The sequence below is a fragment of the Capra hircus genome, chromosome 8 (genome assembly GCF_001704415.2).
Source record: "Capra hircus breed San Clemente chromosome 8, ASM170441v1, whole genome shotgun sequence".
In the NCBI taxonomy this organism is placed as follows: Eukaryota; Metazoa; Chordata; class Mammalia; order Artiodactyla; family Bovidae; genus Capra; species Capra hircus.
This window is the reverse complement of record NC_030815.1, coordinates 38,524,572-38,549,328: the sequence shown is the minus strand read 5'-3', so window position 1 is coordinate 38,549,328 and position 24,757 is coordinate 38,524,572. Positions and strand designations below refer to the sequence as shown.

Sequence of the window (24,757 nt, the reverse complement as noted above, 5' to 3'; positions counted from 1 at the left end):
TGGAAAGGAATGTACGTCAATTAGAATAGAAGTCGACCCTGTAGTTATATTTCCCTACTGTCCTACAGGCACAGCTTTCTTTAATACAAAATAAGCTAAAGGATCACCAAAACAAGATTTTATGGCATGAAATAAACTCCTGTATGTCTTGGAGTATATTTACAGTGGTTTATTACTCTAAGTTAGAATAACTATAACAGTCTTACTCTCAGGCCATCTAGGTCCCCTGAATAGTATGACTGTAAGGGTCTACTGAACTGTGGCACTGTTACGTGTTTTGTTTACTATGAGGAGATAACATTTTAATTAATACAGCTTTCGACAGGGCATAAACTTTTAAACTGGTTTTTCAGTGTTGCTAAAGAACTTGAGCTAATCTATCCATACTATTTCAGGCTGTGATCTTTTAATCACAACAGCATACATCTGTATAATAGTTAATTGGGCTGGGAGTAAGGAATGTGGGCCCAAGGAAAATAAACTGGCAATAACAGATACTGAATGGATATATCTGGGTTCATTTTAGTAGAGTGTTCACATTGGCAGAATGACTAGTTCTATAATTTTATTTATCTCCTTGTCAATACTAATGGAAAAGGACATTCATGGACAGTATTACACTAAAAGATGAAGACATGTCAGAAGTCACAGGGCATGGAGCACGGGGGAGAAGAAGAGTTAAGGGAAACATTAAGTCATATGCTTAAACTGTCATGTAAACAAGTCAGAAACTAAATTTTACCCTTTAACTTCAGTCATTTAAGTACAGAAGATGAAGTTTCAAACTACTTTTTTTAAACATTATTTTCTCAAAGAGAAATTAATATCCTTTATACTCATCAGAAATAAGAATTTATAAGCTTTGATATTTATCATTCATAGTTCAAATACAAAGAAAACTGTTTGTCTTGTATCAATACGTAAAGATAAAAGGGTCTAAGGAAAAAATTCTTATCCAACGTGAGTGGGTATGTAAAACTGTCACAACCTTCTCGGAAGTCACTTCAGTAATAATCATTAAGATTTAATGTGCACATATCTTTTGACCAATCATGCTTCTAGTAATTTAGCCTACAGACATATATCCATGACTGTGAGCAATAATACACACACACAATATTGTCGGTTATTCAAAAGAACAACATGGAAACAAACTTCTTTCAGTATGAGATCAAATAAAGTTACATACATCACACTGGAAAAGGAAATGGCAACCCACTCCAGTATTCTTGCCTGGAAAATTTCATGGAGAGAGAAGCCTGGTAGACATAGTCCATGGGGTCAGAAAAAGTCAGACATGAGTGAGCACACACATCACACCACAGAATATCATCTATTAAAAGCGATAGGTAAATCTGTATGTACTCACTATAAAAGATGTCCTTATTACATTGCTGAATGTAAAAAAGAAATTTCTGGACAAAACATATTTTTTTAACCCAAAGGAATTATATACAAGTATATGCATATGTACACCAGGACTTCCCTAGTGGCTCAGGCGGTTAAGCGTCTGTCTACAATGTGTGAGACCTGGGTTGGATCCCAGGGTCGGGAAGATCCCCTGGAGAAGGAAATGGCAATCCACTCCAGTAATTAGAGATACCAAGGGAACATTTCATACAAAGATGGGCTCAATAAAGGACAGAAATGGTAGGGACCTAACAGAAGCAGAAGATATTAAGAAGAGGTGGCAAGAATACACGGAAGAACTGTACAAAAAAGATCTTCACGACCCAGATAATCATGATGATGTGATCACTTATCTAGAGCCAGACATCTTGGAATGTGAAGTCAAGTGGGCCTTAGAAAGATTCACTACGAACAAAGCTAGTGGAGGTGATGGAATTCCAGTTGAGCTGTTTCAAATCCTGAAAGAGGACGCTGTGCAAGTGCTGCACTCAATATGCCAGCAAGTTTGGAAAACTCAGCAGTGGCCACAGGACTGGAAACGGTCAGTTTTCATTCCAATTCCAAAGAAAGGCAATGCCAAAGAATGCTCAAACTACCGCACAATTGCACTCATCTCACATGCTAGTAAAGTAATGCTCAAAATTCTCCAAGCCAGACTTCAGCAGTACGTGAACCGTGAACTCCCTGACGTTCATGCTGGTTTTAGAAAAGGCAGAGGAACCAGAGATCAAATTGCCAACATCTGCTGGATCATGGAAAAAGCAAGAGAGTTCCAGAAAAACATCTATTTCTGCTTTATTGACTATGCCAAAGCCTTTGACTGTGTGGATCACAACAAACTGTGGAAAATTCTGAAAGAGATGGGAATACCAGACCACCTAACCTGCCTCTTGAGAAACCTATATGCAGGTCAGGAAGCAACAGTTAGAACTGGACATGGAACAGACTGGTTCCAAATAGGAAAAGGAGTACGGCAAGGCTGTATATTGTCACCCTGCTTATTGCAGGGTACACTTATATGCAGAGTACATCAAGAGAAACGCTGGACTGGAAGAAAAAGCTGGAATCAAGATTGCCAGGAGAAATATCAATAACCTCAGATATGCAGATGACACCACCCTTATGGCAGAAAGTGAAGAGGAGCTAAAAAGCCAGATAAAACTGACCTTTTCTTGATGAAAGTGAAAGAGGAGAGTGAAAAGGTTGGCTTAAAGCTCAACATTCAGAAAACGAAGATCATGGCATCTGATCCCATCACTTCATGGGAAATAGATGGGGAAACAGTAGAAACAGTGTCAGACTTTATTTTTTTGGGCTCCAAAAATCACTGCAGATGGTGACTGCAGCCATGAAATTAAAAGACGCTTACTCCTTGGAAGAAAAGTTATGACCAACATAGACAGTATATTCAAAAGCAGAGACATTACTTTGCCAACTAAGGTCCGTCTAGTCAAGGCTATGGTTTTTCCTGTGGTCATGTATGGATGTGAGAGTTGGACTGTGAAGAAGGCTGAGCACCGAAGAATTGATGCTTTTGAACTGTGGTGTTGGAGAAGACTCTTGAGAGTCCCTTGGACTGCAAGGAAATCCAACCAGTCCATTCTGAAGGAGATCAGCCCTGGGATTTCTTTGGAAGGAATGATGCTAAAGCTGAAGCTCCAGTACTTTGGCCACCTCATGCAAAAAGTTGATTCATTGGAAAAGACTCTGATGCTGGGAGGGATTGGGGGCAGGAGGAGAAGGGGACGACCCAGGATGAGATGGCTGGATGACATCACTGACTCGATGGACGCGAGTCTGAATGAACTCCGGGAGATGGTTATGGACAGGGAGGCCTGGCGTGCTGCGATTCATGGGGTCACAAAGAGTCGGACACAACTGAGCCTTCTATGGTAGATATGCATATGTAAACATACATATGGCATCCAGTAGTGTGTAGTGTGTGTTTGTGTACATGTTCAAACTCTTACCTAGATTACTGCAGTCTCTTTGTGACAGTCCCCTGGCTTCTACTCAGACTTCTTTACAGTCTATCCTTTAGGCAACAAACCAAGTAATCCTTTTAAAAAGGTAATTAGAGTAAGTCAATGCCCTGCTGTCTCCTCTAAAGCCTTCCAGTTATACTTAAAATACAACATTAAGTTTCAATGACCTACAAGAGCTAGTATGATATGGTTCTCATTTACCTCTGCAGACCCTATCTTCTATGACTCTGCCTTTAGCTTTTTGTGTTCTGGTCACGAATGTCTCCGTATGATTCTCAGTCACAGCAACATTCGCTTTGCACTGGATCTCTCTCCTGTAAGGCACTTTCCCCCTAGATATTTGTATGGCTAGGCATTATCACTTCCCTCAAATCTCTATTAAAATGTCACCATATCTGAGAGGGCTTTCTTGACCACCACAACCAGCAACAGATTCCCTGTCATTCTCTATTCCCTTACTCCACTTTCTTTTTCTTCATGCTACTCATCATATACTACATGATATAATTATCTATTTACTTGGTAATTATTCATCTCCTTACCAGAATGAAAGCTCCAGAAGGATAAGGACTTTGTTTTGTTAATGGCCATTACCTTCAGAGCCTCAAATACTATATACACATGGCATTTGAAAGGATACAAGCCAAAATATATTTTATTTTAAATTTACACACATAAAGTTGAAAAATTCCAGTCATTTATTCTGTTGTTCACAGTAAAAGAATCTTTATCAAACATCTCTTACTAACTAGTAGTTTTCATTTTCATTCATCAGAGAATAAAAGGCAATATTATAAGATGAAAATAAGTCTCACTTCCAAATAAGAACTGTTAGATAATTAATCAACCTTCAAGTTATACAAAAAATAACTCCCCTTTTCTAAAACTGAAGCTTTTTCCTTCCTACTAGGAAAATTATTCTATGAAATCAGTCTGGTAGTAGTTTGAAAATAACAGATTGCTAACTGTAAGTAAAAGCTAAGCAACAATTATAGTTGATTCATTGACTTTTTTTAAATTAAATTTTTATTTTTACTTTATTTTACTTTACAATACTGTATTGGTTTTGCCATACATTGACATGAATCCACCACGGGTGTACATGCATTCCCAAATATGAACCCCCCCTTCCACCTCCCTCACCATAACATCTCTCTGGGTCATCCCCGTGCACCAGCCACTCACAAAGTGTGAAAGGTCTTTTCTGTGGTGTTGATATATTCCAAATTTCAGAATTCAGAGGTTCAATTTTGTTTAAAATGACTAAAATATATATTAAGATGGAAATGAGCTGACATTAAGTTTTATTTAATGTTAACATATGGACTAACACTGACCCTCTACTAAATACAGATATTTGGAAAGGTTTCCACTATTATATGACTTTATGTTACTAAAACAATGTAAAAGTGACACCTATAAAATTTTTTATCTGTATACTTTCAAGCTGAAAACAGAATCATCTAATCTGCTTAAAAATATTCTAAATGGAGAGTTTCAACCTCTTTTAAACCCATCTACTTAAAAAATTTTAAACGCAATATAGCCCTCAGGGTCCTGACAAGGAAGAGAGAATACTCAAAAGGAGGTGATATTTAATGAAGAATCTATTTACAAATGTGCAACTAAGCTTCAGGGAAACTAGGAAGGGATGGAGAAGCACTCGTGGACTAGCCATAGAGCATTTTATCACTCTAGATTCAACAGGGGAGGGGAGGGAGTAGTTACTGGAACCAAGAAGCTGCCATTGTAGGAGAGAGCTACACATGATGATGTACAGTCACTGACAACCTGCAACACAGCAAAAAAGAAGCTGTTAGGTAAATATTTCTCTCTCTCTGTCAGTGCCTCCAATTCACTGAATCCAATCAGAAGCCAGAGAACAAGGCAGACTAACTGAAGGAGTCCTTAGAGATCAGCCTCCCAGGACACACAGCATAGTGCAAAGGGTAGAGAATAGATTTGAAGGGGGCTAATGTATGCAGGTCAGGAAGCAACAGTTAGAACTGGACATGGAACAACAGACTGGTTCCAAATAGGAAAAGGAGTACATCAAGGCTGTATATTGTCATCCTGCTTATTTACCTTATATGCAGAGTACATGAGAAATGCTGGGCTGGAAGAAGCACAAGCTGGAATCAAGATTGCCAGGAGAAATATCAATAACCTCAGATATGCAGATGACACCACCCTTATGGCAGAAAGTGAAGAAGAACTAAAGAGCCACTTGATGAAAGTGAAAGAGGAGAGTGAAAAAGTTGGCTTAAAGCTCAACATTCAGAAAATTAAGATCATGACATCCGGTCCCATCACTTCATGGGAAATAGATGGGGAAACAGTAGAAACAGTGTCAGACTTTATTTTTGGGGGCTCCAAAATCACTGCAGATGGTGACTGCAGCCATGAAATTAAAAGACGCTTACTCCTTGGAAGGAAAGTTAAGACCAACCTAGACAGCATATTAAAAAGCAGAGACATTACTTTGCCAACAAAGGTCTGTCTAGTCAAGGCTATGGTTTTTCCAGTAGTCATGTATGGATGTGAGAGTTGGACTATAAAGAAAGCTGAGCGCCGAAGAATTGATGCTTTTGAACTGTGGTGTTGGAGAAGACTCTTGAGAGTCCCTTAGACTGCAAGGAGATCCAACCAGTCCATCCTAAAGGACTGATGTTGAAGCTGAAACTCCAATACTCTGGCCAGCTGATGCGAAGAGCTGACTCACTTGAAAAGACCCTGATGCTGGGAAAGATTGAGGGCAGGAGGAGAAGGGGACAACAGAGGATGAGATGGTTGGATGGCATCATCAACTCAGTGGACATGGATTTGGGTAAACTCCGCGAGTTGGTGATGGACAGGGAAGCCTGGCGTGCTGTGGTTCATGGGGTCTCAAAGAGTCGGACACAACTGAGCGACTGAACTGAACTGACTGAATGAAGACTATCCAGCACAACAGTTCAGTACTGGTTTTCAATAGCAACTGACTGATCTTAGGGAAGGCAGAACTTTTTTTGGTGGATTTGAACAAAACCTTTTGCATGTCTGATAGATAAGAATCATTATGCAGTTAGCCCAGCCTGTCATGCACTTTTTCCATCTGTATTTGTGTATCTTTATGAACTCTGAAATGAGCTTCCTTGATAGCTCAGTTGGTAAAGAATCTGCCTGCAATGCGGGAGACCCTGGTTTAATTCCTGGGTCTAGAAGATCCCCTGGAGAAGGGACAGGCTACCCACTCCAAACTACAACAGTCTTTGAAATCTAGTACCGAAAGAACCCCAACTTAAAACAAACCTTTCAAATAGCTCTAGAGTCAAGGGTTAAAACAAGATTTTGAAAAACTAATGAAATATCAAAACATCCTACCCCAAATAACTTCATATTGGTTTTTAAATAAAATATGCTTAATCTATTATTTCAATTATCTTGTTTAATGTGTTATATATAATGTTTTACAATATATACAGCACAACTGTACAGAAGAATCCATATATAATTTGTAAATAAATACGCATACAATTGGGGCACATATTGGAAACCTGGAAACTTTTTCTGCTTGAGGAGCCAGACCATAAAAATTTGGAGACCACTTCTCTCATTGCAGGTATATATCTGACACCCCAGTTTTCAGAACAAAGAATCTTCATCCACACACACACACATTTATCACAGACTGTTAAATCTGTTTCCTAATTGATCTTCTTTACTTTCTATTCTCCCAATTGTTACTCTTATTCCCTGTGCATTTTTAACTCCTCTTTATCTAACCCTCCAGTTCCTTGAGTTCTTTATTTGCTCTATTTACTCTAACATAGTTCAGCCTCATGTAGATAACTAGTTGGGATCCACTGATCCATCATATATGACTAAACCTCTCTTTTTCATGTTTTTGTTTTGGCCGCACACTGCAGCATAGCTGGAGATCGTAGCTCCCCAGTGACAGAACCCGTACCCCTTGCAGTGGAAGTGCAGAGTCTTAACTACTGGACCGCCAGAGAAGTCCCATGACTCACCTCTTCTTTTATCTCACCTCCCTTGACCAATATATCTTTCTGTCTCAGGCACCCTATCCCTCTCTTGCATCTCAGCTGAAAGGCCCTTCACTCCTTTATCTTCACTACTAAGGACGGTAGGGAAAAAAAAAAAAAAAAAAATCACCACTTTGTAGTCTACTGTCTAACTGTAACCTAAACTGGACTCACCTAAGATGACTGCTCTGAAGGAAGTCAACTCCCTCTTTGGTTCTCCATAACAGCAACTTCAAATGTCACCATTATTCAAAAGCTTCACCTCACTATTCATTATCACATAGTAGCTGACTTTGCTTACTACTAATTTCACAGAGAAAATGGTAGTTTTAAAGAAAGAGTTCCATTAACTTTCTGTTTCTCAAAAAATAAAATTATCTGAATCCAAACAAAATTTATCTGAATTTTAAGTTGCAGTGAAAAAAGTGCTTACCAAAAACTAATCCAGGAGTAGGTTTTCAGAATTTGTATTTCATTAATTATTTCCTGCATTTTCAGCCTGTCCCTGCTAGTTGCCTTTAGCATATAAACATGTCCAAGTTTTTATTAAATACAAACCATTCCCCTCAAGAAGTACCACATCTAAACTCTTGGTCCATTTCACTTTTCACACTTCAAACTATCATTTGCCTATACCTACTCCACTGAAATTCCTCTTCCCAAATGACCTCCTACTTATATAATTCAAATGATAATTTTTCATTTCTTATTCACTCAACTTCTCTATACCATCCAATTACTCTTCTGTCAAGACTTTAACATGGACTTTGCAGAAAGAATAGTTTTAGATAGACAGGCAAGAGTGGAGTAGCAATACAAATTAACAAGAAAAATATTCATTCATAGTATTCAAATTCATTCATTCAAAATATTTACTGAGCAACAGGGATTCCTCAAGGACATGCTGACAGTTTGCATATCAGGTTGAAACAATGGTGACACCACTGGAAAAAAAAAAAAGTGAGAGTTGAAAAGAAAAACAGGAAATCTGGGAAGACCTGGGTTAGAAACACATTTAGTTTTTAACATTTTCACATAACAGTTACACAACCAGCTGTGAAAGTTCTATGGACAGAAATAGGAAACTAAAACAAAAGGAAAGGCTGAAGATACAGATGTGGAAGTCTCAGCAATAAAGTCATAAAAAACAATCTCTCCACAGAGGAACAAATATAGGGAAACATGATCTAGAACATAACATTAGGGATCATCCATAATTATAAAGAAAAACATAGCAAAAGAGGAGGAAGATTCAAAAGATAAGTTATTCTTAAGACAAGAAATAGCACAATAACCAACAAAGAGAAAAGTTTTAATATCAAGTGATCTAAACTACTTAATCCTCCAGGTAGATGGAGAAAGTACTAAGTAAAAGCCAAGGATTAAACAAGAAGACATTCATTAGTAAAATTCAAGAGGGCAACTTCAATTAGGGAATAATTAGAAATAACTTTGTAAGTTAAAAAATATCTCAGAAATTTTGCTCATACCTGAAGTGGACATCAAAAAAATTGACAATAACACCCCTCCCCCAAAGAAGCATCAAAGACCACCACTGAAAACCAATCATTTCACTCAGAATAAATTTCCGTTTCTTGATTTTGCCTTTCTAATTTAAGGAAGGCACAAAGGTAAATGTCAAGTTTTTATTTACATAGGAAGGATGCTGAGAAGTGCCTTACCAACCTTGATAGCTCTGATATGCATTTTCCATAAGTTAGGACTGCCCTGTTGAACATTTTACTAACTTTACAGCTATTCCTTATCACACAGAAGCAATCAAGAGTTCTCAGCACAGAGGGCTAAGAACAGAGGGCTGTAGAACAGAGGGCTCCCTAGGTCACTATCTTTCAAAGACTGGTTCATTTTCCCTAGAAAACACTAAATCTGTGACAAGTCTGCAAAGTGGGCAGACAGATACTTTGGCTTCCTTTTCTTGGCTAACTCCTCTAAATATCTGCCTTGATGAGGATTTAAAGTGGGATACTGTAAATTCAGAATACTTTCAGATGTGACAAAGACACAAAGAAAAAAGCTGGGAAAGCTAGGGTGAGTCTTGCCTCTACCTACCTGAAATAACAGATCATAAAAAAGAGATGTAGGGACCTGACAAGAGCTGAAGACTTAAATGAAATTAGAAAGATGTAGAAAGTGGATATCATGGTGTTTATATAAAATAAGTAATGCTACCAACGTCTCTATTGTTCATTTCAAGAATGGGAAGAATGTCATTCTTACTCCCCACAAACTAGTAGTTCCTATTGTTCTCTCATATACTTTTAATTCAAAAAGGAGCATTTTATTTCCCCTCCTTTATGGAGATATAACTGACACAAACCACTATGTAAGTTTAAGGTGTAGGATATGTTGATTTGATACACACATATTTTGCAAAATGATTACCAGAGGGTTAGCTAACACCCCCACCAGGTCACGTAACTAAAAACAAGTATTTAAAATTTTCATTTCTGAATATTATTTTTCTTCTGATTTAAAAAATCTTCAGTTGTTTTACCCTGCCCTCTGGGTTTTGCAAGGTTTAGCGTGTGTTACAGAACTATCTGGCTGTATTGTCTCTCCTTTATTCCATAAACATTTATTGAGCACTACTGGGCCCCAGGCTCTGCTTTGGGAGCTGGGGATTCAGAAGACAATGGTCTTTGTCTTCCAGGTACTTCACTGCTCTCTTGCATTTTTCCATTCAGATATGCTGCTTGGTACTGCACCTCTGTACCAGTTTCTCTGTTCTTTCTTCCGCTCACCATCTGGTAACCTTGTTTCTTCAAAACCCAAGCCAAATCTCTCCCTCCTTGGATACTTCTCTGTCTTTGACAATAATCATTCAACTCCATCTCACTGTGGTTCTGGTCTTTTTCACTGATGGCTATTCTTCAAATAGTTATGATTTTGTTGTGCTTGTGAGATGAGGTGAGCTTGGGGTCTTTCTACTCTGTCATCTTAGCTAATCTCTCCATCTCTCACTTATTTCTTCTGCCAACTGACCAAAAAATGAGTGGTTCAAATGTTGATTCCACAATACTATAAAAAAATATAAAAAGTACCTTATGTAAAAATAAGAACATAAAAATTTCATTTATGGAAAACTAAGAAAAAATCATTTGACAGAGGACTCATCTGATTAGATATTAAAATGGATTTTAAAAGTCACAGTAATAAAGAATTTTAATGCCAGAAGATGAAGAGTTAAAACATACCAACAGTATAGTGAAAAGAGTCCAAAAGTAGATCCAAATATTTAAATATATTAATATTACAAAATGGTATATCAAAGCAATGGAAAAAAATAATGCTGTGACAAATAGCTGGATGTGAGATAAAAAATAAAGCTCAACTTCAACCTCAATGCTTGATCAGACTCATTTATTTATTTCTTTTTTCAATACTAAGTTCTCATAGATATTGAGTTAGGTGCTGGCATCAACACTTACAGGCAAAATTCCTCCTTGCTGAGTTTACAAGCTAGTAAGAAGATACACAAAGAGTGAGTAAACAAATACATACACATAAGTCCTAACTATAAGATACTGTAAGTTCTGTGAAAGACAGTCAAGAATGATTTCTCCAAGGAAGTGACAGGAGTCGCCAGCCACGATGAAAACAAGCAAACAAAAAAAGCAAACCAAAACACCGAAGAAAACTTTGGGGATAAGAGTGTTCTAGGTAAAAGAAAGAGCAAGTTTTATAAAGATGAGGTGAGGTGAGAAATGGCTTGGCAGGTATATAAAGAACAGTAAGCCAAACTCCTCACTATAGCCTCAGTGCAAATGAAGTGCCTGATGCAAGGTACTGACTTCTCAATGCACTTTTTTTTTTTTTTGAAGTTTACCCTGGCTGCTGAGTAGAAAATGGACTCTAAGAGAAAAAAGCAGAAGCAGGAAAAACAAATCAGCAAACTACAGCAGTATTCCAGTCAAGAAATAATAGTCTGTACTTAAGGGGAGACAGTGAAGAGAAATGGGCAAGATTTAAAATATACTTCAGTTCTATTTGCAATTTTTAAGGAATCCCACTGCTGGGCATACACACCGAGGAAACCAGAATTGAAAGAGACACATGTACCCCAATGTTCATCGCAGCACTGTTTATAATAGCCAGGACATGGAAGCAACCTAGATGTCCATCAGCAGATGAATGGATAAGAAAGCTGTGGTACATATACACAATGGAGTATTACTCAGCTGTTAAAAAGAATTCATTTGAATCAGTTCTGATGAGATGGATGAAACTGGAGCCGATTATACAGAGTGAAGTAAGCCAGAAAGAAAAACACCAATACAGTATACTAACACATATATATGGAATTTAGAAAGATGGCAATGATGACCCTGTATGCAAGACAGCAAAAAAGACACAGATGTGTATAGCGGACTTTTGGACTCAGAGGGAGAGGGAGAGGGTGGGATGATTTGGGAGAATGGCATTGAAACATGTATACTATCATGTAAGAATCGAATCGCCAGTCTATGTCTGATGCAGGATACAGCATGCTTGGGGCTGGTGCACGGGGATGACCCAGAGAGATGTTATGGGGAGGGAGGTGGGAGGGGGGTTCATGTTTGGGAACGCATGTACACCCGTGGTGGATTCATGTCAATGTATGGCAAAACCAATACAGTATTGTAAAGTAAAATAAAGTAAAATAAATAAAAAAATAAATATCATATAACTAAAAATATATATATATACTTCAGAGGAAGAAAACTCAAAAATTGTTGATATACTTAAAATGAGAAATAAGTAAAAAGGAAGAATCAATGAAAAGAGCTAGTTTTTTGGTCAGAGCAACTTCACAGACAGTGGAATCATTTGTTCAGAACACAAGAATAGGCAGAATAGGCTTAGAAAAGAAAAAACAAACCCGAAGCTAAGTGTTTTTTTTTTTTAATTTCAATACTTTATTTATTTGGCTGTGCCCTGTCTCAGTTGTGGCACTCAGGATCTTTGATCTTCACTATGGCATTCAGGATCCTTTTTACTTTCTGCATGCAGGAACTGCATGCAGTTCCCTGACCAGGGATTGAACCCAGACCCCCTGCACTGGGAGCACAGATTCTTAGCTACTGGATCACCAGAGAAGTTCCTAAAGTTCAATTCTGAACATGCTAAAATTTGGAATAGCTAACTTTTGTTCAACATTGTACTGGAAATCCTTATCACAGCAACCAGAAAATGAAAAGAAATCAAAATTGGAAAGGAAGAAGTAAAACTGTCACTGTTGGCATATGACATGATACTATACATATAAAATTGTAAAGACACCACCAAAAAACTACTAAAGCTTATCAATGAATTCAGTAAAGCTACAGAATACAAAATTAATATATAGTAATCTGTTGAGTTTCCATACACGAACAATTAACTATAAGAAAGAGAAATTTAAAAAAAATCCCATTTACCATCAAAGCAAAAAGAATAAAACATCTAGGAAAAATATCTGGGAATAAATCTAAGGAAATAAAAGATCTGTACTTGGTACAGTGTACATTTTAAGACTAATGAAAGAAACTAAAAATGATAAACAGATGGAAAGATACTCCATGTTCAGTGAATGGAAGAATTAATATTGTTAAAATAACTATTCTACCCGAGAAAACCTACAGAGTCAATGCAATCCCTATCAAAATACCAGTAGTATTTTTCACAGAACTAGAATAAAGAATTTGAAAACGTGTATGGAAACACAAAAGACACTGAAGAGACAAAGCAATCTTGAGAAAAGAAGACAGATGAAGGTATCAGGTTTCCCGACTTTACTACAAAGCTACAATAATGAAAACAATACAATACTAGTACAAAAGCAGACACACAGACCAATGCAATAGAATTGAACACCCCCCTCCCCATGGTTAATTAATCTGTTACAAAGCAGGCAAGAATATGCAATGGAGAAAGGGAGTCTCTTCAACAAATGGAGTGAAATAATGAAATTAGATTATTTTCTTATAGACAAAAGTAAACTCAAAATGGACTAAAAAACTAAACGTAAGATGGAAAACCATAAAACTACCAGAAGAAAACATAAGAAGAGCACTCTCTGACATAATTCATAGTAATGTTTTTTAAATATTTCCTTTCCTATAGCAGTATTTCCTTTACTAAAGCAAAGGAAACAAAAGCAAAAATTTTAAAGTGACATCTTACTAAACCGAAAGCTTTTGCACAACAAAGAAAACCACCAATAAAGTGAAAAGACAACCTACACTGGGAAAAAATACTTGCAAACAATGCGAATAACAAGAGTTACTCTTCAAAATATACAAACAGCTCATACAGCTCAGTATCAAAATACCAATACTAATTTAAAAATGGGTGGAAGCCCTGATAAGACATTTTTCCAAATAACACATACAGATGACCAACAGGCACATGAAAAGATGTTCAACATTGCTAATCATCAGAGAAATGGAAATCAAAATCACAATGCGATATCATCTTATATCTGTCAGAATGGCTATTATCAATAAGACCATAAATAACAAATACTGGCAAGGATACTGAGAAAAGGGAACCCTTACCTACTGTTGGTGGGAATGTCAACTGGCACAAGTACAGAGACTCCTCAAAAGACTAAAACAGACCAACCATATGATCCAGCGATTCCACTCCTGGGTATATATTCAAAGAAAACGAAAACACTAATTTAAAAAGATACATGCATCCCAATGTTCACAGTAGCACTATTTACAATTGCCAAAATATGACAGCAACCTAAGAAAACATCAACAGATAGAGTGGATTAAAAAAGATGTGGTTTGTGTGTATGTGTATAAAATATACACAACAGAATAGTACTGGGCCATAAAAAAGAATAAATTTTACCATCTGCAATAACACAGATGGACCTGAAGGATATTATGCTTAGTGAAATAAGTCACACAGAGAAAGACAAATACTGTATGATATCACTTATATGTGGAATCTAAAAAATAAATGAAGAAACAAACAAAAGCAGACTCATAGATATAGAAAACAAACTAATATTTACCAGTGGAGACAGGGAAGTAGGGAGAGGCAATCATAGGGGTAGGGGATTAAATAGATGCCAACTACTAGGCATAAAATAAATAAGCTGCAAGGATATACTATACAACATAGGAAGTATAGCTTATATTTTATAATAGCTTTAAATGGAGTATAATGTATAAAAATTTTCAATCAGTATGTTGTACACCTGAAACTAATATTGTAAATGAAGTTATACCTCAATAAGAAAAAAATGGTAAAACTTCACACAAACAGGAAAAAAAAAAAAAAAACCCGAAACATCCAAATGAATACAAGAAACTAGTGACAGTATTAACCTATTTTAGTAGGGGACCAGGCAAATGAAAAGGAGATATTTTTACTGTAATACTTCTACCATTTAATTTTTTGCCACCAAGATGTATATATTTTTTTAAATTAATAAACTACTGACAAAACAAACACTACTGAATTGTTAAGCAAAGTCAGTGTACATCAGTTACACTATTTCCTTTAGAGTATCACAGTAGTTACACTTTATATGCTTAGTTTTTAATAATTTATACTGTAAACACATATTATTGATCTCACCACCACAAGTATCTAAATGCTCCCTCCACCCTGAAATCTGTAATGATCCTATTCTCTCCAGTTTCTCTTTCAGGTAGAAAGGCTTCTTTCTCTCAATCTCTACAGCTCTAGATCATAAGCAGCAAGCACTGTGATTAAGCACCTGGGCTCTGGAGCTAAACAGATTCAAATCCAGGTTCTGTCATTAATTAGCTTGGGTAAACTAATTTTCCTGTGTCTCATTTCTTCATTTGTAAAATACGTTATGTAAATCATTAATTACTTCAAGAGTTGTGGGGATTAATAATCTAATATAGATAAAGCCTTTCAAACAGAGTGGCATTACTGGCATAATGCAGCCCAGGCAGGTTGCTGCTACTCCTTGTTGTAAACTGGCAAATTAATCACACGTATTGTTTAAAAGTATAGCTATACAGTAATGAAAACATTAGGAACTAACTTGTGTGACTGAAAACATTCAAAAATAGTTTTAATGTATGTTCTTATTATTTCACAAATTCATCATACCATCATTGATGGCTTCAACCTATTTCTTAATAAGTTATGCTAATTTTTAGTGAAAAGCAGTGTGCGTTTTTTTGTTGGTAGCCAAACAAAGCACATGGAGAAGGCGATGGCACCCCACTCCAGTACTCTTGCCTGGAAAATTCTGTGGATGGAGGAGCCTAGTGGACTGCAGTCCATGGGGTCCCAAAGAGTAGGACACGACTGAGTGACTTCACTTTCACTTTTCTCTTTCATGCATTGGAGAAGGAAATGGCAACCCACTCCAGTGTTCTTGCCTGGAGAACCCCAGGGACGGGGAAGCCTAGTGGGCTGCCGTCTATGGGGTCGCACAGAGTCGGACACGACTGAAGCGACTTAGCAGCAGCAAACAAAGCACAAGATGGCTAATCCACATGAGGAAAAATAACCTTAGAAGAAAAAACTACAGAGTCAAACAAAACAAAGCAAAACAAAACCATCGCTAAAGAAAAAGGTCCTACTGTTGCTATCCGATAATCTGACATGCAACAATATACACACATAACAATCAAACAACCAGTAAAATCAAATCTAGTTAAGTGATAAGCACAATATATGGCAAAATACATAAACTACATATGGTAAATTAAAATTTTGTACTGAACTTTTTGTGTTGAGTAAATGATACATATATAGATGAGATAAAGAAGACTAACAAGTGATATCTGATGGGATAGGTGATTTTTTATTTTTATTTTTTTAACAATTTTCCATGTGTTTCCAGTCTTCTTCAAAGAGCATACAGAGTGCTTAGCAAAGTATTATAGTCAGCATATAGAAAGAATGGATAAATGTTAACTATTCGTAAAAAAGGATTCACATGCCAATTCGGTGGTGGTCTGCTGCAGAGTTGGAGGCACTGAGTGCAGCAGTGGGTGCATGGGACCTTTTGAAGGAGGTCACCATTATCTTCATTACCTTCACCATAGTTTGAAGTAAAGTGAAGTTGCTCAGTCAAGTCCAACTCTTTGCAACCCCATGGACTGTAGCCCACCAGGCTTCTCCATCCATGGAATTTTCCACCCAAGAGTACTGGAGTGGGTTGCCATTTCCTTCTCCAGGGGATCTTCCTGACCCAGGTATCAAACCCGGGTCTTCTGCCTTGCAGGCAGATGCTTTACCTTCTGAGCCACTTTGGAAGGGGCTGAGCCACCAGAGAAGCCCCCACCATAGTTTAGCCCCAGGTAAATAACAGCCCCACCCATCCACATAAAATTGAATTAAAGATTTACTGAGCCTGGCCCCGCCCATCAGAACAAGACCAGTTTCCCCCTCAGTCAGTCTTTCCCATCAGAAAGCTTCCATAACCTCTTATCCTTCTTCATCAGAGGGCAGGCAGACTGAAAAACCACAATCACAGAAAACTAACCAATCTGATCACATGGACCACAGCTTTGTCTAACTCAATGAAACTATGAGCCATATTGTATAGGGCCACCCAACGGGCAGGTCATGGTGGTGAGTTCTGACAAAACATGGTCCACTGGAGAAGGGCAAACCATTTCAGTATTCTTGCCTTGAGAACTCCATGAACAGTATGAAAAGGCAAAAAGAGAGTTCACTGAAAGATGAACTCCCCAGGTCAGCAGGTGCCCAATATGCTACTGGAGATCCGTGGAGAAATAACTCCAGAAAGAATGAAGAGACAGAGCCAAAGCAAAACCACCACCCAGTTGTGGATGTGACTAGTGATGCAAGTAAGGTCTGATGCTGTAAAGAGCAATATTGCATAGGAACCTGGAATGTTAGCTCCATGAATCAAGGCAAACTGGAAGTGGTCAAACAGGAGATGGCAAGAGTGAACATCAACATTTTAGGAATCAGCGAACTAAAATGAACTGAAATGGGTGAATTTAACTCAGATGACCATTATATCTACTACTGTGGGAAAGAATCCCTTATAAGAAATGGAGTAATCCTCACAGTCAACAAGAGAGTCCAAAATGCAGGACTTGCATGCAATCTCAAAAATGAGAGAACGATCTCTGTTTGTCTCCAAGGCAAACCATTCAATATCACAGTAATCCAAGTCTATGCCCCTACCAGTAATGTTGAAGAAGCTGAAGTTGAACAGTTCTATGAAGACCTACAAGACCTTCTAGAACTAACACCCAAAAAAGATGTCCTTTTCATTACAGGAATGCAAAAGTAGGAAGTCAAGAAATACCTGGAGTAACAGGCAAATTTGAAATTTGGCCTTGGAGTACAAAATGAAGCAGGTCGAAGGCTAAGAGAGTTTTGCCAAGAGAACGCACTAGTCTTAGCAAACACCCTCTTCCAACAACACAAGAGAAGACTCTACACATGGACATCACCAGATGGTCAGTATCAAAATCAGATTGATTATATTCTTTGCAGCAAAAGATGGAGAAGCTCTATACAGTCAGCAAAAACAAGACCGGGAGCTGACTGTAGATCAGATCATGAACTCCTTATTACCAAATTCAGACTTAAATTGAAGAAAGTAAGGAAAACCACTACACCATTCAAGTATGACCTAAATCAAGTCCCTTACAATTATACAGTGGAAGTGACAAATAGATTCAAGGGCTTAGAGCTGATAGACAGAGTGCCTGAAGAACTATGGACGGAGGTTCGTGACATTGTACAGGAGGCAAGGATCAAGACCATCCCCAAGAAAAAGAAATGCAAAAAGGCAAAAATGGTTGTCTGAAGAGGCCTTACTGATAGCTGTGGAAAGAAGAGAAGCAAAGGCAAAGGAGAAAAGAAAGATATATCCATCTGAATGCAGATTTCCAAAGAATAGCAAGAAGAGATAAGAAAGCCTTCCTCGGTGATCAATGCAAAGAAATAGAGGAAAACAACAGAATGGGAAAGACTAGAGATCTCTTCAAGAAAACTAGAGATACCAAAGGAACAAATCATGCAAAGATGGGCTCAATAACGGACAGAAATGACATGGACCTACCAGAAGCAGAAGATATTAAGAAGAGGTGGCAAGAAAACACAGAAGAACTATACAAAAAAGATCTTCATGACTCAGATAATCAAGACAGTGTGATCACTCACCTAGAGCCAGATATCCTGGAATGCGAAGTCAAGTGGGTCTTAGGAAGCATCACTACGAACAAAGTTAGTGGAGATGATGGAATTCCAGTTGAGCTATTTCAAATTCTAAAAGGTGATTCTGTGAAAGTGCTGCACTCAGTATGCCGGCAAATTTGGAAAACGCAGCAGTAGCCACAGGACTGGAAAAGGTCAGTTTTCATTCCAATCACAAAGAAAGGCAATACCAAACAATGTTCGAACTGTTGCGCAATTACACTCATCTCACAAGCTAACAAAGTAATGCTCAAAATTCTCCAAGCCAGGCTTCAATAGTACGTGAACCGTGGACTTCCAGATGTTCAAGCTGGATTTTGAAAAGGCAGAGGAACCAGAGATCAAACTGCCAACATCCGCTGCATCATCGAAAAGCAAGAGAGTTCCAGAAGAACATCTACTTCTGCTTTATTGACTACACCAAAGCCTTTGATTGTGTGGATCACAACAAACTGGAAAATTCTCAAAGAGATGGGAATACTAGACCACCTGACCTGCCTGCTGAGAAATCTGTATGTACGTCAGGAAGCAACAATTAGAACTGGACGTGGAACAACAGACTGGTTCCAAATCAGGGAAGGAGTACATCAAGGCTGTATATTGTCACTCTGCTTACTTAACTTATATGCAGAATACATCATGTGAAATGCCAGGCTGGATGAAGCTGGAATCAAGATTTCCAAGAGAAACACCAATAACCTCAGATATGCAGATGACACCACCCTTATGGCAGAAAGCAAAGAACTACTAAGATCCTGTTGATAAAAGTGAAAGAAGAGAGTGAAAAAGTTGGCTTAAAACTCAACAGAAAACTAAGGTCACGCATCTGGTCCCATCACTTCATGGCAAACAGATGGGGGAAAGAATGGAAACAGTGACAAACTTTATTTTGGGGGCTTCCAAAATCACTGTAGATGATGACTGCAGCCATTAAATCAAAAGACACTTGCTCCTTGAAAAAAAAAGTTATTACCAACTTAGATAGCATATTAAAAAGCAGAGACACTACTTTGCCAACAAAGATCCATCTAGTCAAAGCTAAGGTTTTTCCAGTAGTCACATATGGATGTGAGAGTTGGACTATAAAGAAAGAAGCATGTCGAAGAATTCATGCTTTTGAATTGTGGTGGAGGAGTCACTTGCGAGTACCTTGGACTGCAAGGAGATCCAACCAGTCCATCCTAAAGGAAATCAGTCCTGAATATACATTCATTGGAAGGACTGATGGTAAGCTGAAACTCCAATATTTTGGCTACCTAATGCAAAGAACTGATTCATTGGAAAAGACCCTGATGTTGGGAAAGACTGAAAGCGGAAGAAGGGGACGACAGAGGATGAGACAGTTGGATAGCATCACCGACTCAATGGACATGAGTTTGAGTGAACTCCAGGACTTCATGATACACAGGAAGGCCTGGCATGCTGCAGTCCATGGGGTCGCAAAGAGTCGGATATGACTGACTGAACTGAAAAAATTAAAAATAGTTATCCTATCATTTACACACTTGCCAAAAAATCTTTAGAAATAACAGTTGATTTCAATTTCATTACCAACCAAATTCCCTACCATGGAATTAGTAAGTAGAGGAACTTATTAATGTACAGGCAGTTGTATCATTATCAGGGATTCAGATAAACTGGAGGATATTAATGGTTCTCATACTTGTTCAGTGCTCTCTGGGTCACCATGAAATAATGTCGTATTTAACATAATTTTTTTAAGAAACCTTTTATTTAGCTTGTTATGATGTTTAAGATTATGTTCTTATAAGTACCTATCAGATACAAATATAGGTTTGGGTCTATAAAAATCAAGCTGACAAATTAAGCATAACTAGCTGATACTGTCAATATGTACTTGCAATATAATAATTATATTTGTCCTGTTCATTTTTTTTTTTTTGGTGACTGGTAAACAAAGTTGTAGAAAATAACTTGGAAGATATAGTAATTTAAATAGGCAAAATTCTGTATTTAACATAGTTTTTCCCCCGAGAACTGGAAGACTGAAATTATCCACTTATAGAAACAAAATTAAGTCCAACTTAAATTATTTAGATATTTAAACATGGCACATTATCCAAGTTATTTAGCAAAAGAAAATATTGTCTCTTCTTTATAGCATTATTCTTTTTGCTTTAATAAAAAATCCTTTTATATAATGTAAACAGATACATTTCTATTTAATCCTTCACCAAATCTGCTAAAAGAAGCAAAGTCAAATGTAAAATTAAAATCTATTAACTAAGCTTAAAATTAAGGGATGGGAAAACATCAAACTGATGTTAGTTTTCTCTTCTAATTCATCCCATCTATATGTCTCTTGTAATTCTCTAGCTTAAAAGCTTTTAACTTAATAACTCACTAACAAGGAATATCAAACTTTCTATTAGCACAGCATATTAGACCCTTTAAGATCTGGCTCCATAATCTGGCCCTTCCAGTCACAGCTGTCATTACTTTTCTATATATAACTAGCACTCTAGCCAAACTAAACTACTGACCATTCCCTAACTACATATAGTGACTCTGCTACCTCTGAACTTTTGAGTATGCTATTCTTGTTGACTGGAATGACCTTCACATCAATTTAGTTTATCAGCTTCTGTCTTCTCATTTTCATCTTGAACCCCTCTACACTGTTGATCAAATAATAAGCATTGTAAATATATTTTGACCATAAGGAACATTGCCCATCTTTCTACATTAACCATACACTACCTTCTATTATGCTTTTATTTATTGTAACCATCCTTTAAGAGAGGATATGGTATCTGAACTCAATTAATATATGCTAAGTTTCTCTGCCCTTGAAAAGCTGGTTTCTAGAAGTACAAAAGCATCAGAAAATCCTAAACTTGGGGGGGGCAAAGAGATAGCTTCAATATCATGATATTCAAAATCTTCAATACAAATCATATGAATACAAAAAGTGGGTTAAGAACAGAGGAATATACCTAACCCAAGCTGAAACAAAGGCAGAAGAAATTGTGTAATTCTCCTTAGGAGATAACAACTTTGCTGAATATTTTATAAAAAGCAGCTATTCTGACTTGATATAACTGAGTATTTATTTGATTTTGATAAGCTCATTTATTTCATTAACTGAAGAATTACCAAACAATTAATATCACAATACAGACAGACACATAACTACCACAGAATTTTTAAGTGCTATAACCAAATGCAAAGCGAAGAATCATGGAATGCAGTGAAACAACAATTCTGTATCAGACTTCGTAGAAGAGGTAAAATCGGAGCTGAGCCTCAGATATAATTAGGATTTCACTAGACATAGAAAAAAGAAGAGAAGTAGAAAAGAAGACACTCCTGATGTTTTGAAATTGCTCTGAATTTGATGAAGTTAATGGCAACAACTGGAAATTGAATTCCAGAGAAAGCCAATGTCTAGTTCAACACAAGTGTCGGTGTCAAAACCAGAATTAAACTCACTTTACTTCCACAGTTAAGATATCTTCAGTACAGTAAGTCATATATTAACTTTCAGAGTCCAGAATACCAAGGGGGCTATTTCTAAAACATTTTTCCTCTTAATTTAATGCAGAGCAAAACTACTACTTAGTAAACAAGTCTCTCTGAACACCAAAGAGTATAAACACAGGCATAATGTAAGACTATCTTCAGGTACTATTCAAATTCTGTTATTTCTGTTAAAAGCCTAATTCTTCCTTCATTTAATTGGAATTTTCTCTACTTTAACCAAACATCATCATAACTTATTGAATGTTTGTTAATTGTCTGTCTTAAAATTACGGTTCTTAACCTATTTTGGGTCCGTGCTCCTCTGCTGACCTAATAAAAAGTTTTGTACCCTCTCCCTAGATAAAATGTAGGCACCAGTCCACACTACCACACACACTTTTGCATACATTACGGGGTAGGGATGGTTTAGAACTCTAATTTTTAAATATTATAAAGGCTTGGAACTCAAACTTAACTATAAAAGAAAAACATAAAATTTTAAAAACAAAAGACTATGAGGTCAACTAGTACATCACTTTGCCTGATATAGTGCAGAGCAAAGCTATGAGAGCTAACCTAGATCTCTTTTCATTGCTCCCCCAAATCAAATAAGGAACATAAAGAATACCATTATTATCCACAGCTGATTTATGATGTAAGATCATACAAACAGGCTTAAATGCATAAAAGTGACAGGAACAGAATCTTGGATCTTTAATTTCAGGCTTTTAAAAATTCTGGTATTATTTAACACATTAGCCCTATGTAACAGGAATTACTCAGAGTATTTTAATTCTAAATTAGAGACTGATCTGTGTAATATTCTATGGTAAACATGTGACTTTCAAGGTCTCTCCATTCTTTTTTCAAAGGAACAGAAATGCAAACACCAATATCATGTGTCCCCACCCCTCCCCCAACACTATCCCTCACTTGTTACCACTTCTTCAAGCTGTATGTATTTCACAGGAACACGACTATATGAAATCTGCTTCTTAATTCTCTCCTACCGTCCCTTCATTCTGCCTAAAGGTTGACAAGCGTAAAAGAATAATTAAAAAAAAATACTTCAATGAAAGAAATTTTAAATTCTGAGGTGAAATCAATCATGAAACATTGTTACTATATCCTGAAGTATCAGTCCTGAAACTCTATTTTGCATAAAAATCATTTAGGAGTTTATTAAAAATGTAGCTTCCTTATCCCCACCCTGAGATAGTGGGTTAACAGATTTAAGTATGCTATTCTGGGGCCAAGGTCTCTGCCTTTAACACAATTCAAATGCTGGTTATTTAGGAAACACTGAGAAGCATAGCCCCAAAACCTTTTAAAATGACCAGTACAACTTATAGCTACCTACTACTTAATTTTTAATCAAAATTTACAGAAGTCAATAGCAACAAGCCAAGCAGAAAAAGTCCCTGCCTGCATAGATTTTATATTCTAGTGAGACAGGAGAAAAAGATATGTAATTAAATCATATTATATATTACGTTTCAATAAATGCTCTGAAGGAAGACAAAGAAGGTTAAGAAAGGATAGAGACTGACCAGACAGAGGGAAAATTTGCATATAAGGTAGCAACAAAGTAGAAAGTGAGGAAGACAGAAAATGAGCTTATCTGTGGGAAGAGTCAAATTTAAACCTACTTTTCCTCAAGCACAAGTATTTGAAGATAGATATAAAATATGTTTTATATGTTCTACTTTGTTTACTGATTATATTTTAATATTTTTATCTTCCAATTTTAGTAACTCATATGTTAAAAATTGGGCTCGTGGGTGAACATGGAAACAGTTCACATTTATGTCTATGGGGAAATGATTCTATGTAATGTAAGTTTTTGAGATGATCTGCTTCTTTCCTTAGCGCCAAATGAAATGGATTTGTCCTTATTTTATGAAGACACAAGAACAGACCCTGAATTCGCTAGGAATTATATTTTTAGCAGAATCTTGGTGTACCTTACTGCATTTGTTAAGTAAGCTACCACTGAAATTGAAAACAAGTTTAAGAACATAAAACATGAAATGCTGCAGGGAAAGTAATTCCAATATTCTACTTGCATGCACATTTTGTAAGAGAGATTTTCTTTCTAATCTCAACCATAAAAAACTGAAAATATACATACATCATTACCATAAAGGTCAATGTACTAGGCTAGTATAAATTGTAGAGCTGAAACAAAACTATTTACCTTTAAAGCTTTCGCAAATTTAAACTGTAGTAATTATAAACCGGCATGTTACCATTTGAAAGAAACCTTATGTCTAGCAGATGAGACATACCTGAAGGATAAGTCCTTCAAACATATCTGAAGGAAAAAGAGGGATATCTTTTGGAAAGAGAAGCTCTCCAAAACACTTCATGTGCTAAATAGTCAGTTCAAATACTTTACGCAATTTTATCTTGGCATAGATTTTTTCACTGATTCTAACTTAAGGGCAAAGTTTTTTTCGCTGATTCTAACTTAGAAGGCTTAAACTTCCACAAAAGAGCAATATCAGTAAAGTAGTACTTACAAGGTAGAACAAGAGGTAAATAGTTTTACCTTAAACTAGTTTATCTCAATCTGTATTCTCATCTTTTTTCTCTTTTAGAGGGATGCCTAGAGAGAAATGAACAAGCCTGAATTTCCAGATACACTACCACTGAAGAGATATAAAACAAGCTATCAGAAGAGTTATTTTT

At 36.8% G+C, this 24,757-nt stretch overlaps 1 protein-coding gene across 4 annotated transcripts in view; it reads right to left on the bottom strand.

Moving 5' to 3' along the window:
- Window positions 1-24,757, bottom strand: part of KIAA2026 (KIAA2026 ortholog) — a 108,421-nt gene that overhangs the window by 72,819 nt on the left and 10,845 nt on the right. The window lies entirely within an intron of this gene.